Genomic DNA, 13,449 nt, shown 5'->3' with positions numbered 1-13,449 from the left:
TTCACAAACAAGGCTTAACATGGTTCCAGACTAAATGCATGTTTATATCTTAAAATATGTCAGTGCTGTTGTTTTGTCTCAAGATGCACATTAGTAATGCTTTTTTCTAAGGTATGTTCATAAAAGCTATTTAAATGCTCTAATTGAACTAAGGCCCAGTCCTGGCTTAATCTAAGCCCTGTCTGTGAAACCAGGCCATAGAGTCTTAAATCGACACTTAATTAAATTTGAGGGGGTTGAAGAAAATATATCCCATGGTTCCAACTTCCAACTAAGCAGCAAGCATCAAAATAGATCTATTGAGTTTCTGATTTATTAAAAATATGATTGAATATAAGCTCTCAATTCTATAACTAAAACATATCTCAAACTTTATTGCAATGTCCTTATTCATGTCTTCCTGTGCCCTAAGGCTAGGAATTGACATGAATGGCTGTCCATTATAAATGAGCATAGTATGGAAAACTGGGTCAGTGAGTGGAAGGTGAAGGATTCCATACATATTTTGCTCATGTGATGGAATGCCAGAAGAACCATTAAAATCTATCTATCTATCTATCTATCTATCTATCTATCTATCTATCTATCTATCTATCTATCTATCTATCTATCTATCCATCCATCCATCCATCCATCCATCCATCCATCCATCCATCCATCCATCCATCCATCCAACCCACCCACCCACCCATCCATCCATCCGCTGTCTTTATATTCTTAAACTGGAGCCCACAATAAATCCTGTATTTTTCTAACATAAGGCATGAGTATCACACCAACCTCTGGCTCTTCTTTCCAGCTGAAAAAGGTACATTTAAAATAGCAGAAAAACACTCATGCCCTACCGTGACCCCGTCCTGTTATAAAGAGATGAAAGAAAGAGAGAGAGAGAGAGAGAGAGAGAGAGAGAGAGAGAGAGAGAGAGAGAAACGAGGAAGATGGATTAATTACCACAGTCAGTTTCCACTGTCTGTCCAGGGGAATCTCTATAGGAATGTGGGTCCACCCAGACCCCTGCTGCTCTCTCCATCTGTTCAGCACTGCTCATTCCCTCAACAGTAGGCATATCAAAAGGTGCATCGTTTCTGATGTGCCTTAATTTCAGGGAGAGTAGAGTGTCAAGGATGTGGGGAGGTTGTCTTCTGGCGTCGAGATCAATCATTTCGGTACCATACGCTTTACTGTTGCATCGGTTGCTTTTGCTCACTTATATAATGTTTTCATTTAATGTTTATTTTTTCACAATAGACAGCATTGTAATGTCTCAAACATTTGTAAATGCTGGATTCAGTCTGTCGTCAATTTAATTTCACCTTCTGCACACAATTCACAGAAGAGATGAGATCAGGAGATCAACTGTACCAGCGAGCCCTGTAAGGATGTGGGCATTTTCTTTATAAAACCGCATCACAAGTAATTTCCAAGTATTTGCAGAATGTCATTTTAGATGGAAACTTGTGGAGACACCATGTTACAAATGTGCAGAATCTGAAAATGAGACATTCGAACTGCAGGTGGCCTCCAAAGATGACTGAACGTGGTGACACTACAAGGTGACATATTTCCAGGTCATTGCTTTGATGAAGTAGATGGGGGAAATTAAGGTGTTGATCATAACTACAGCAAAAACATATATTTTATGACCGGAAAGTTGTTCTCTAAGCAGCTATCCTGTATACTGAATACAGCTGGATAAAAAAAAGGAGAGAGATTCAAGTCGTATTGGCAAATGTGCACAAGATGTAGAGCTCATAATCAAACATCCAATGATGTGTAACGAGCAGACTTTGCTAAAAAAGGATTTTATGACAGCATCTCTATTTATCTCAAGTTAAATGTGATGCTAATTTGGAATTAAATAATTCAATGTGAAGAAAACTATTTGCAGTTTGCCCTTGTGAATCCTCTGTGCTAACTTTTTCAGTATGTACATGATTGATGGACCTCTATGTGCCAGCTGAATGAGAACTTTTGATCATTTGGAACAGAAATAGGAACATTTGCACACATGAATGATCAAACTAAAAGGAGACCCCCTTCCTTTTTTTACGTACATACACCGGGAGCTAAATGTTTTTCCACATCATTTTAACCTAAATCAGTAGAATAATGAATTTTACAATCCACTGCCTTTTCCTTCTTCCTAACAGTTTCTAGGCGTGTGCTATCATTGACTGGCAAGCAGAAATCTCTTGGGATTACAGTACTTTGTTTAATAAATGTAGCATATAATAGAATCACAATCTATATTGAGATGCACAATATGAAGTATACATCTAGCGGTTTAATATTCATGATCTTCAAGATGATGATTTTAAATATTTATAATATTTTGAATATCGTCGAATATCATCAGTATTCAGAGAAGTAAGTCAGCCGAGCCCCAGCAGTAATCACCTGGCTGAGAGGTTTAGGTTATAACTTTATGATAACAGAATAGGTCATTTAGCAGTTCTTTGTAATTCCCTGTGGTCATTATATGCAATATATTAAAAGGAGCTCTAACCGAAGGTGATGTGGGCTTTGACATAAATGTATTTGAAAAAAAGAGTAAAAAATGAACGCAGTTATTGGAGAAGACAGCGAGCAGCTTGAAAAGATTAACAATTTGATGCAGATTCTGTCATAAATAGGACATTGGTAAATTTGTTGTCTTGAATGCAGTGTGACCCAGGTTAACACGAGACCTTTGTTGTCACGTTATCTGTGAACCTGCGAACATACGAATGCAGCTCAGACAACACTAATACACAGAGGAGACGTCGAATGGTATTCTAAAAACAATACCAGGCACGCAAGTAGAGAGTTGACTATGAATTGTGTGCTTGGAACATCAGGCCTTATTATAATGCAAGCAGCAATTCGTGTTTAAAAAAAAAAAAAAGAAGAATTACTACTATAGAAGGAGGACAAAAGTACCAAATCAAATCTTATCTTATCCCTGGCGCTTGTTTTCATATGAGTGAGGTGTGATCACAAAAAGCATGTTGAATATGAAACATTCAAACCTTCATTCAAAGGCTGTCCCAGAGGGCACATAACTGCCTGTGTCATCTGCAAGTATCTTTGTATCGCACTAAGACACCGAGGTCCCCCTGCAGAGGAAAAAAGAAAACCTGGTTGAAATGCATCAGCTGCATTTAAATGAAGCCAAAGTAAGGAAATCAATTCAGGTGGTAAACTGAATTTACCACATGGAAACACCAGCATACATTTAAATTGGCAAGTAAAAATTCAGTGCATCTCCTGAACCGGCTCAGTGAAGATGAAATGGACTCCAACCGGCTCTTCAACTATAGCACTATATGGCTATTTACTTATGCTCTGCTTGTGTGTCTGCAGATATTGGGTCCTTACCACAGGGACCCCACTGGAATTGGATAGCATTTCTCCTCACACAAACATGTTCACCTCCATTGCTTCTGCTCCGCAGTGGCTCGCAGAAATTGTCAGGAACTACAAATAAAAGCTTGTGCTTATGTGGCAAGAGAAGCGGCGGACAAAAACAACATGGGTGGATAAAGAGTTCTCCTGAACGTGAGGTGCGAATCGTCAATGTGCCCACCTTTAAACGGCTTTCAGCATGCCTGGAGGCCTTTTATCTGGCCTGTCTGCCTTGCCCCATCACTTCTCATTATCTTCTGCTGAATATCACAATCTAGCCAATTCCAGACTGAATAAGTTGCTTCCTGCTTTCTCCTAGGGTTTATTTGCCAGCCACAGGAGCGAGATGGGAAGAGCCTAGATATTGCTGGTCATTTCCTGAACTACTCACAGCCCTCAGATGTATTTTATTTCCCGTTTTAATGAGCCCCTTGACAGCTACCGCTAAAAATGCTTGCAGTGTGAGCTCTGGCTTGGTCACTGTGTATCTCTGTATAAAGTGGAAAGCAAACTTCTAATCAAAGATATGATCTTGCACAGAGAGCTACTTGAATCTGTGGACCAATAAGGCTTTATCGATCTGAATTAGGTATTCTGAAGTGATCAGGCAGCACAAAAGACCTCTGAAAGTATTTGAAAAGACTGCTGGAGGGCAGTCCTTCTTGTCTTTGAATGTGAGAAGGTCACCACATTCATATGAATATATTGATCTTTGCTAAATGTGTGACATGGCCTCTTTAAATAGCTTCCTCCTCCCTATTCACAGAGTGCCAAAGTTGGTAGAAACGTAGGCTACAGTAAGACGGTGAATATTCGTTCAAATGCGGTCACTCACATTAGTGAAATTTCCAACCTTATCTCACGATAAATGTAAGGTGATTTTGTATTAATTCGTACTATGTGAATCATACAAAAATGTACAATTATTAGAAAAAATTGTAAGCATGAAGGTCCACCCCACTCCCCAAACGTAAACAGATTACAAAACTGTGCGAACGAGATCATATGAATGAATGAGATCATATGATCATATTCACTTAAATGTAAAACGAATATTATATTCGTTTATATTATGTTACGAATTAACATGAGATTGTGTTGAAATTTCAGTGAAATTTTGTAGCAAAAAAAAGGTTAGCTGTCTATTGTAAATAGTGTAGCCTACAGCTCACACAAACCAAGCAGCTTTCTGTTGATCAACACGGCGAATCCGATTGATCAAGTCGAACCCCTTAACGTTACCTACGTTGGGAAACTTTTCACTCTCAGGCAAAGTTTTCTATTGCGTGGATAAAATGACTGAAAAATAGGCTATTTTTGTTAATCTACCCGAGTCAAACATTTGTGTAAAAGCATAATTAGAATGGACACGCCACTTTTAAGATTGACCATATTTTCGTTTTCGGTCAAAATGCCTTTTGAATGGGAGTGCTAAGGGGCACTACAATGATAGCATCAAAATCGCTATTTTTAAAACACTGAGGAGGCTCGACACAACATGAAACTGTGCTTGAAGTATCACCAGTGGCTCTACACATGGACTTGAGCATTGACAACATTGTTTGTGTGCACAAAGTTTACTAAAAAGAAAGGTTTTGTACGACTCACTTTATCAGTTAGTGTTTCCGGTGGCTGGAATTTTGTCAGTCAAAAGTAGTCGATCTCCGAATGCAATGCAACATGAGGAGAGTAAAGATCTTTCCATCTTTTTATCACAAATATACACATAATATACAAAATAAACATAATATTAACTTAAGAACCACACAAAATGAATTGAACTTGAATTTCACCTAGTCAAGTATATCTAGTTAAATATATATAAATGTATAAAAAAATCATCAAATGTTATTAATTTTGCACTTTTATTTTCATTGGCTAAAATGACATAATTTTAGATTGAGCAAAACTGACTAAAATTAATATATATGACAATGAAATACTGACTATCATCTAAACAGAAACATTTGTCATCAATGCATTTATGTGTGTATATAGGCAAGTTTATTTATATAGCACATTTAATACACAATGGTAAATCAAAGTGCTTTACATAGAAAAGGAATTCAAATAATCATAAATTAATCACAACGCGCATACGAAATAAAAATATCATGCATAAGAAATACAAATATTTTAAAAAAGGCTAAAATACTATTCCTTACCTGAATCACTAAATTTGGGGCTCCCCTGTCTGAATGGGGGAGTCAGAGAGCTTCGGTTTGGTCCAGAGAGCTTTGGTTCGCGAGACACACTAGTGTATTTAGGGGTGTAACAATACATCGATATGGATCGAATCGATGCATCGATGCCACACAAAATATCGATATACGGTATCTTTATTTTGACACTCTCCACATCCTCACGTAACTTTTCTCGGCTGAAATAGACGCCTGACAAGATTGACTGAAGCCTAAACACGTTTTGTCACAAAAGACGGTATTATCCACTGTCAAGGCATCGCGAGTTCATGTTTTACAGCAGAAATGTTTACAGTCTATGGAAGAAAACCGACAAAAACCGTTGTTTGTGACACAACCCGAAAAGACAGTTTTAGCGAATCAGCACGCAGTTTTCAGGTCAGGTGACAAGGTTGCTAGTCACTTCGAAAAGACGCGCTAGCTGAGAGGAGTTTTGTTCAAAGGATGCCAGCTGCCGTAAAAATTCAAAGAAGAAGAGGAGTTTTGTTGAAGCTGACTAAAAGTGATCGAGATGGATAATTTAAACGAACTTGATTATCGCGTAATATCTTCTTCACGTAAAAGGAAAATAAAAGCTGAAACTTTTTCACGGAACCTCGCAAACCAGCAGGGTCCATCCACGGAACCTTGCAACCAGCACGTTAGTGGTAAGGGAAAAGCTCTCTGTATTGCGTGTAAGTTAATCACTAGCCTATGTAATCACAACAACAAAGTTTGTCATGGGTCAGTTATGTAGGCTACACTGAGGAGATTAACGTTACAAAGATTAACTGAGTGTTTTATTATGTATCATAGCAATTACTTGGTTTTGTTTAACTCTGAAACATAAAAAATGTGGAGTTATCTGCTTTTACCCCCCAAAAATATATATATATATATTGTTGGAATTATCTGCCTTTGCAAATTAACTCTTCTATTGTAAATATAGACAGTAAAAGAAATGGACACAGCGACCCCATTGGATTCAACGGAGAAAAGTGAAGTCAATTAGAAGCACTCACTTTCTGATGGCTGAGCGTACTGCGCAGACTCAAACTGAGCTTGACGACGTATATGTGACGTGAGCAACCTGTCTGTCTTCTAGTAGCTGTGCCAAGAGAAATCTGAATCATTCCCTTCCGAAACTTGCAGAGATGGAGAGTGTGAGTAGGTGTCCATGAGCTAGGAGCAGGAGAAACTTTTGCTAAGTATTCTGATTAATTATTTTGTCATTTTGCCTCCACGTCCGCTCGATTGCCCGCGAGCTTCTCCTCCTGTCCATACGGTATTTTCTCTACTGTGCGACAGAGAGTCGCCTGGTTATGACGCAATCGTTAGCCTGTTTTTACAAAAACTGCTTCTACGGGGCCATAAGATACAAGGTAATGGAGCCTTTTATACATTTTCGTGTTTCTTTAGAAATAAATAATGGACAAATGGAGTCTTTAAACGCCTCAAATGTAAAGTTATTCGCTGTCAAAGTGACGCCAAAATGAATGGGTGTCAATGGAATGCTAACAGCAGGTGGGGGTCCGCTAATCAATGGTGGCGCCCGGGGAAGCTTCAGTGTTTTGTGAAACATTGCCCCCCTGGGGTTGTAAATGCCACAATTGGGAGAGGGTGTGCAATTTTCAAAGAGTTTAATTACATGTTCATGTTATATATTTTAGTTGCATTTGTGAGTTAATAAATGTAACTGGTTGTGTAAACTTGGCACATTATATCTAAATATTGATAAATCAAACCCTATAGCCCTGAATCGAACTGTAATCGTATCGCAGATTTTTTTGAGGTATCTGCAAATATTGTATCGCTGGCTGAGTGAATCGATATCGTATCGTGATGAACTGTCTGATTTACTGATATATATATATATATATATATATATATATATATATATATATATATATATATATATATATATATATATATATATATATATGTACATATACACACACACACACACACACACACATATATTATATATTTACAAACTTTTATATTATATGTGATTAATTGTGATTAGGCTAATCGATTTGACAGCGCTAATAAAAATAACATAAACATTTAAATAAAATGAGTTCTAACATAAGCATACTGAAAGTCTGTTTGCTTTGTACTCACCAAGACCTTATGGGCTACTCGATGTTTCAGTATTGTATTAGTATGGACATTCAGCTCAAGGCAATGGATCTAAATTGCATTTAGGCTGAGCTCTGATAAAGCCGTTCGAGGTCTAAGTGCACTGTGGGTAGTCTACCTTTCCACGTGAGAGGGTCAGGCAGATTAAAACCTGCTTTGAAAATCCCAGTCTTCCGCAGCACTATCTGCAGGGGAAACTCAGCCTCTCTGATCACTGGCTTTAAATGAGATGTAAAATTAACTTCCAGTCTGGCATATGAAGGTCAGACTCTTGAAGTGGTTCTTTCACTGAAACACTGTCTATTTTCATTGGAAAGATTTCCCTCAGTATGTGTTGTAATTTAGAGAAGGAACCTGACTGTAGTTTTCAGCATTTTTTTGTTGTGTTCAAAAAATTAGAGATAATTGATCAACAACAAACAAAAAACAAACAAATGGTTAATAGGAATAAAATAGAATTATCTTTTCTTTTCTTTTTTGAAATCAAAAGTCTTCCAAGTTTATACTTTGCAGTCACAAAAGATCCAGTGTATTTGTAAAGTTTTTAATGTTTAAATCAAAGAACTGCAAGACTCCATTTGTGTTTGTGGTGGGCAATATCCTGTTGGCATCCACTGTCACTCTCTTTGATGATGCCAGTTGAGCATAATGCAGGATAGAATTTTCTTTTTCATTTTGGCAGAACAATAACTGTCAGTGTGGTGGATATTTTGCATGGATAACTAAATTCATCCCAATCTTCCTCCTGTAGACCATCTCAGTTTACAGAAATGAAGCCTTTTGATGAACATATTAACGTTCTGAATACATCTTCTCATTATGCATTAATTATATCTTGCCTGCTATGTCTCCATCTACTAATCAAAAGTGAAAATGTCATCAAAATGCCATCTTTATAATCAAAAAAGTTATATAATTCTTCTTTATCTTAGCTGTATAAACAATAAAAATAAGTTCATGTTTTTATTGCAGCATTTACTAAGGGCAGAATCCTTATAAGTCTCTGAAACTAATACAATTCGACTCAAATAACTTCAGTCCTTCTTGACTTGGTATTTTACAGTTTCAAATTTTGTTATGCATGTATTTGCCACACAGCATAGTCCCCTATCTACAAAGAATAATACCTGAAATGGATTTCACCAACCACATCAACCAGTCAACATGCAATGTTTAAGAGAAGGTTATCTCTAATGACCCCATTTGTCACTGTTTGATGCATCTTAAAGGTCATTCTTGGATCTTGAGATTAAATGAAGGTATAAATCAAATACTTCAAAGCTTGCAGGTCATGATTTCTACCATGGAAAACATATACTACTTCTTTACAAATAACAAATTATTACAAATAATTACATTTTTGTATGTGTGTATGGCGTTTAAAGGTCCCGTATTATGCCCCTTTTCACAAGATGTAAAATAAGTCTCTGATGTCCCCAGAGTGTGTATGTGAAGTTTCAGCTCAAAATACCCAACAGATCATTTTTTACAGCATGTTTAAATTGTCATTTTTTGGGGCTCAGAAAAACTGTTTTAGTGTGTGCCCTTTAAATGCAAATAAGCTGCTGCTGGACGACCCAGGGGGCGGAGCTTCATGAGCTCACGCTCAGTCTCTCAGGACAATTTCATCTCATGGAATGATGATAATATCAGAAACTCTCAGTAACGGTGTTCATTTCGAGTCGGACAATAATGCCTACAGAGTCAGAGTGCTGTATAGAGATGGAACAGGCATAGTTTAGTAGTTTAATTACGGTTATTATAACGTATTTGTCATCTGCTTGTATGTATCCATTATTTATTAATAGCCTACAAGTCTGCTGTTTCGGATCAGGTCCGAATGATGATCAAACATATACTGATGAGTTTAATAAAGTTTATTGTGTACATCACACAAAAGATGAAGCGTCAGTTTTACTTCAGAAAATCACCGTAAGAGCTGAGTAAACACAGTAAGTTATAAGAAGTGCGCAAGTACATAAACGAATTTCGGTAGAGTTGAGGGAGCATTCCTGTGGGCGGAGGTTAGTCAAAAAACGGTTCTAGTGACGTCATTAAAGAAGGAAGTAGAGGGATGTAGTCCAAACGGGCTGTTCGATGTAGGCGACTTCTGTTAAATAAAATATCTCGCTTGGCATTGAACTTTGAGCTTTATAATTTTACAGATATTATTTATACTCTAACAACAACATTACACACTAACTAAAGTTGGAAACATGGGATCACGAAGAACGGGACCTTTAATATCCCTGAAAATGTATTTAGCAACTTGTTAGCAACTGCCTTCAAGACACGTAAAAGCTGTCATGAATCATGAATGGGGTAATATTGATGTATTTTTATGTCGTAGAGTAAAATGTGAGAGTGTCTTGAGCTTGTGTTCACCACAGACCTTATTTCAGCCATTTAACCAAAACCCCATTCAAAAATCCCATTGACTTCGGGACGATGGAACCAGAAGTGCTAAAATGCTTCCGCGTTTTGGCCTACAAAGTGATGTCATACCTGTACCATTTATATGTGACCTATATAGATGTCCTCAGGGCCCGCACAAGCTCAACTGCCAGTCTAGACAAAATACCGTCTTGCCGCCCCACTTCACACTCACAATTAAACACAATCTTTGAGATTCTGTTTTTCACCCCATTTCGCAACATTTCATTCTGCAATGTAAAATAAAATAAAAATCAGCACGCAACCACTAGCTGCAAAAAGAATGGGTTTGGGGGGGGGGGTGGGTGGGTGGGGTGGAGCGGGACTGGCACTCATTTTTTTAATTTAGATTTAGATTTATAATAACTTATGGGGTGATAACCTTTTGATATACAGTAGTGTGAAGGGAGTGGATTCTGGAATCCACTGCTGCTTCAATGTATAACTAATGAGTGATTATAATCAAGGTATTAATCAATATTTTTCCTTCTAAATATCAAATGAGTTGGATGACTTCTCTAAGCTTATGAGATTTTTTTTTAATTATAGAAGTAGTGTCATTACTGAAATGTTCTCTCATGTATTCTCTAATGTCTGTATTTGATATCTGAGAGGTGACTGATGGTCTGGCCCATGCAGGAATGCAGTAACAGCCTAGTTTCCAGAGATTAAGTATGGACTCGTTTTGTTTGAGAAAGGTCTTCAACGTGTTAAAACATATATCTGTTCTTTTAGCTCACCATGACAACTATAGGTCACAAGGGTCATTGGAACCAATAGTTTGAGTGACCATTTCTTAGTTAAAACATTTACTTTACTGTTCTATATTAAAGTGTACTCTCACTGAGAGAAATAACATGTTATCTGGATGTTTGGGAAGAGTCTCCTGGTTATAGTTAGAGCCCGACCAAATCCAACCTTGAAGAAGCTGTGTGTCTGTGTGTGTGTGTGTGTGTGTTAGTATTCTTGGTTACAGGTTAAGGAACAATTGGCATTATTGGCGATTGACTGACTTGTTTTCTTCGACATGTTGGCGACTAGACACACAGTCTTGTGACCTCGGAGGGACACTCGTCCCTAACTCAGGGTCCTGCTGGCAGCCGTACAGACTATGGAGATGTGCTACAGCCCATCAGTCCATGTGTGGAAATTTACTATGTTTATCTATTTCTTAGCCAATCAGAATCATTCAACCTGGAGCAATGACGTAGTTGAGACCTTGGTGAAGGGTATAACTGCTGTGATCTTTGTAACTGTAAGCGGGATGGCCTACGAACTCCTTGTGAGTCTTGAAGCTGACTTCTGCCTGATGAAACTGCAAACTATCTTCAGTAAAAAATGTCTTCAATTTATTATAATTCTGACTCTTGTCTTAAATTGACTGCACTTCTAACTCCTGGTCTTCATTAATCATATCTAGTCCTTGGGTCTTTAACTGTAAATTTCCTTAACAAGTGCAATAATTCCAAGCAAATGTCCACAAAATAAATAAAATTAAAAATTAAATATCTCTCTTTCTTGCCGCCCTATTGTTCGCCTATAGGCACGCGCCGCCCCTGGAAGTCCTCTGACTACATAACATCACATTTATTGTTGAGTTCACTGCTTATTCTTGGACTCCTCATGTCAAGCATGTAACCGATGTCATGCAAGTGTGAGGGGAAATAAATTCAGGCCTTCAGCCATGCAGGCTTACTTTTGGGCAGCTAGTGCATGAAGAGATGAAAGTTTCCCTGACTAACATTTTACGTTATTCTTTGAATCGTTCACATTCTTTTAGGAATGCAGCTTGTTTAATACACGGGGGTAAAATAATAAGGACTATGGATTCAAAATGTGCTTTTTTTTTCTTATAAAGGTTTTGGCAAGACAGCACAAAACAAAAGACCCTGCCACTGAGGTAGAATCCTGGGCGTCATTTATCTTGTCCATTATTTCAGGTGCTGCATTGTGTAAAAGTGTGAAAAGCTCCCATTTCCCTCACATCTTCACAGAACTGTGTTGAGGATGGGGAGTAATAATAATCACAGCTTTCATGCATGAGCAGGTAGACTCAGTTTTGTGTGCTTGAGAGAATTTCAAAAGTCATTCTAGTTATTAAGTGAGGGTTTTGCTGTATTGTTTTGTTGGGTGACTCAAACCTGTTACCTCAGCCGTTGAGACTGGGGGCAATTGTAATTTAGGGCAATTGTGACACCAAATTTCTTCAATCAGAATATAAGAGTGATGACACTTGCAAAAATATAGTGTGAATCATTCATTCATTCATTCATTCATTCATTCATAACAAATGAGTTCATCTTTTCCATCTCTCGGTTGTTGATTAAAAGTTAACATTAACCACACTGTTATTTGCAACTAACAAAAAAAATCACTGAATATAAAAATGGAATATCTAAAATATGTAATGAGCATTATTTGATTCAAGTAGTTGAATAAAAGCAAAAACAGTCCCTAAAGGTGAAAACTATTCCAAAATATTAATAATGTAAATGCACTGATATTATTATTTCGGTCTTATTTGAGATACATTGGATTGATATATTTCATTTTTCAAGTTACAGATGTTCCCAACTACTATAATTGGGCGAGTGCAATATAATCTTATATATGATCAAGTCTAGTCATTTTGGCACACATAAATGTTTCGTATGCCAAAAGATGGCAAGCAGTAGTCTGAGAGTTATGAAGGAAAATATAAAACATTATAATTGGCCCCAGCCTCTCACAGCAGATGACAAAATACCAACATGATTGCATTTATTTTCTTTTTAGCATCTGGTTTATATTTGTCTGTCTCCGTTATTTTCAATAACCCATTAAACCGACATCCCATTGTCAATATTATCAATATAGTTGTTACTTTTCCCAAAAAAAAAAAAAATTGAAGTGTAGGCCTATTTAATATGCATGTATTCTTGCCCTATTGGAGGCATGATGCTAGAATTACCTAGTAATGAGTGTTTGGCTTTTGGCAGCATAAATGATTAGCACAGACCAACTATGCCAGTCCAATTTAGATACAGAATGGAAAGAAGGGACTTTGGTTGCCATTAACGCTAATGACATTCAGGCAATTATATCCAAACCATGTCTTTCCCAATTAAAAGGCAAATACGCAACAGGAGCAGGTTCAAAATGCTTTTATCAGAGCCGTTTTACAAATGGCCCAACCATGTCAGTGAGTCAACAGTAAATATATTCCTTATTAGATAAATCCATTAGTTGCAGGATGCACAATCTATAAAACAAAAGGCATGAATACTCTAAATGTGCTTATAGACGCTGACATGTACCTTAGATCCACATG

Source organism: Abramis brama, assembly GCF_963993115.1.
Source record: "Abramis brama genome assembly, chromosome: 11".
NCBI classification, from domain to species: Eukaryota; Metazoa; Chordata; class Actinopteri; order Cypriniformes; family Leuciscidae; genus Abramis; species Abramis brama.
This window is presented reverse-complemented; position numbering follows the sequence as displayed.